This window comes from Cyprinus carpio, chromosome B3 (genome assembly GCF_018340385.1).
Source record: "Cyprinus carpio isolate SPL01 chromosome B3, ASM1834038v1, whole genome shotgun sequence".
Taxonomy (NCBI): Eukaryota; Metazoa; Chordata; class Actinopteri; order Cypriniformes; family Cyprinidae; genus Cyprinus; species Cyprinus carpio.
The window spans coordinates 42753054-42756348 of NC_056599.1; the positions used below are offsets into that span (position 1 = coordinate 42753054).

Here is a 3295-nt window from a genome sequence, read left to right on the forward strand (position 1 = left end):
ACCCTAAACCCCCTGGTTTACACTGCTGTTTAAAAAGGCACTTTTTGGTGTCATGCTACAGTAAGCACAGCTGTTCAGAAGTTGTGGTCATGCTTACTTCTCACAAAATCAATGTGAAAACATTAATGCAAGTTATTGAGTTTTCAGATTTTAAATATACCTTCATATAATTTAAGTTTATTTTACACACTTTGAGCATTATTGAATTGCATTTCAAATATTGAATTATTTATTTGTGATTCTCAAGAATGAAAATGCATTTTACTGTGACTTATTTGTTAGTGGGCTGTAAGGTCTCATCAAATACATTGCTCTGCATTCTACTTGTCTTGCATTATCAGATAATATCATACATATCCATCAGAGCCTTTATAAACTTTGGGATTTTATAGACTACAATGAAAATAATTATCTTCTCTCTCTTTTTCAGTGTTGATTGCCGTCTGATTGTTGTAAGTGAAAATAGTAGCAGTCAACGGCATTTCTTATTTGCCAGATTTATCACAACATGCTTAATCAATAATCACTGGTGAAAGTGAAAACATTTTAATGTGTACAGACATATCTCACTCAAATGTGTTCTTCTTTATCTCTCTTTTGTTTGTGTCTACAGCAGCTACACACACCACAAAGGCTCTTTTAAGAGCCACATCTTGAGAGCATCTTTGGCTTTGTAAGTATATATATTTTAAATGACCACTCAGTATTTGGGTTTAGATCAATTAAAAGCAACATCACGCAGCATGTTAGTAATGTCTTAATGAAGAAGAGATAATTCTTACATAAATAAAAACTAGCATCCTGCATCTCTGATTTGTCAGTTTCATCATAACAATTGATTTCTTGATATCAGCAATTCACATTTTTAAAGGGATAGTTCACCCAAAAATTTAAATTCTGTCATTAATTACTCACCCTCATGTCATTTCATCTTCGGAACACAAATTAAGATATTTTTTGATGAAATCTGACAGCAACACAACTGAAATACAGGTCCAGAAACACAGTAAGGACATCAATTCAACAATTCTTCTCCCCGAGTTACGTCTTTCACCAGATGCTACTAGACTACTTTTTGAGTTCGAAGAAAAAAAAAACAAAAAAAACAAAAACAACAATCCCCCACCAACGACTTACCACCACTGCCATTTTAGAGAGAATCACATGCTGACATGAACGCTAATTATGCACATTATGTTCATGTGCGCTCCTTTCTCCCCTGAATGTAAACAACGCTGATTACGTCGATTACGCTCTTGGGTACTCTCCAAAATGGCAGAAGATGTAACTCGGGAAAAATAGCAGTTAAAATAAATTGTTATTTTTGTTTTCTTTGTGCTCAAAAAGTATACTCGTACCTTCGTAAAACTGAAGTTGAGCCACTGATGTCACATGGACTGTTTTATTGATGTCCTTATTACGCTTCTGGACCTGGGAAACATTACAGTTGCGTTGAAGTTGATATCAGGATTTGCCCATGCAACTAGTGAAAATAGAATATATAATAAATAATAATTTTTAATTATATAATAGAATAAATGATATTTTAACTAAGAAGAGATATGGTAATGAGTTAATGAATATTAATGAGATCTGCTTTTCCCATAATCTTCTTTTTAGAGTCAGTGTAGGCGAAAGATGGAGAAAGAACATTCATGCACAGAAACGGCCCCTCATTTATTTTGTTAGTCAATGAAACTAAAATATTATATTATGGCTAGAAATTTTTTAACAAATATTTTTTAGAAATAGCCTTTGTGCACAGCCAGCCTTTTCCTCTCCTAGGTTCACAAAACTGTCATCCATAAAATGTGTTGTACAAATTCGAACATCTGGGTTGTGCTGTTCTGTTGTAAATAAATCTTAACAATGATTCCTCAGTGCATCTACTTTTGCTTTGTCTCCCTGACATGGTTCGTTTCCAAATAGAGTTTGGATGGCATTATGCAAATTTTCCACATCTTGGACATAGCTTTGTCTCCCTGACATGGCTTTAAGCTTCACTCTGCAGACTTACAAGCAAATAGCTACATTACATAACACACTGCTTTAAGAAAAAAAGACATGCCTTTTTTGGGTATTAAAAATTTAGCAAATTCCTAATGTTCCGAATAGGGAAAATTCTGAAGAGCACACTTTAAAACAACGCGTTATCAAATCATTGCGTGATTCAAACACCTTAATACTCTGCCTTTTTTGGGTATTTGGGTAAAAATTAAATTTTGAAGAGCACAAAATGTTAGGAATTTCACTCCTACAAATGATTAATTTGCGTATCTGAAAGGAAAACTTCCATAATTTGCGTCTACATAAGGTAGCTATTCAGCAAGGTTAGATGCAAAAAACAAACCTGTGTCCACCTCTCTTTTCAGCACTAATTCTTTACTGTGCCTCTTTAGTAAATCCTGACAGTACTATTTTAACACCCAAAAGAAGGTTTGTGCTAGCGCAAGCTGTTAGTAAATCTAGCCCATAGTGTATCAGTGTCATGCACTGTCATGGTAGCAAATACAACTTACCAACTTCACCTTTCTTAACTCCAGCTGTTCCAGTGAGCTTGTCCAATGAAAATGAGCAAGAGGATGCTTGGGGTGAACACCCATCTAACTTTCAAGGTAAAAGAACATTCATAAACACATGCAGGAAACACATACACTGCAAATTAATAACACTAGGTAACATTACATTTTCTGTACAATCCATCAGAGAACACAATCTTTGAACAGAGACCCTCAGGTACCTACCAGGCAAGAACAAATAGTAAGTCATTTGTATTTCTTTTTTGCCTGTTGACAGCAACGTTGCCCAAAAAGTTGCCCTGTGTATCATCAGCCTAAGGCTTTAAGCATGTAGCCATATCTTTAGCAACACAAATTTTTATGACGTGTTAGTTTTATCACATTTAAAAACGCTTTTTGTGCTTGCAGATGCTTCTGGTGTGAGACGATGGAGCTGCGTCAACAATCAAATGTACACGTACGTTAAATTGAAGTGCTAAATTTGTAAAATTATACATTTTATAGTTTAATTAAAATACTCTCCCAGATAAACCTACTATTGTTGCAGCTGTTGAGAGGACAATTCTGGAGGCACTTAACGAACTGGACATGAAGATCAATCATCTGACTTCAGTGGTCCAGTCCCTTGCAGCTAACAACCGTTCCAGTGCTCCAGTGCTGCTGGTGGACAGCAAGGATGATGTCTTTCCTCTCACAACCATGGAGGAACTAGACAAACTGGAAAGACAATTATCAGAAAAAATCAATGATGCAAAAGAGGGTAAAAATCATTGACC

General features: G+C 35.3%; 1 long non-coding RNA gene across 1 annotated transcript; it reads left to right on the top strand.

Moving 5' to 3' along the window:
* Positions 1-233: 233 nt before the first annotated feature.
* Positions 234-2866, top strand: LOC122136652. The gene is made up of 3 exons (XR_006154292.1): positions 234-673; positions 2544-2615; positions 2707-2866. It is a non-coding gene; the product is annotated as an uncharacterized LOC122136652 (long non-coding RNA).
* Positions 2867-3295: the final 429 nt, after the last annotated feature.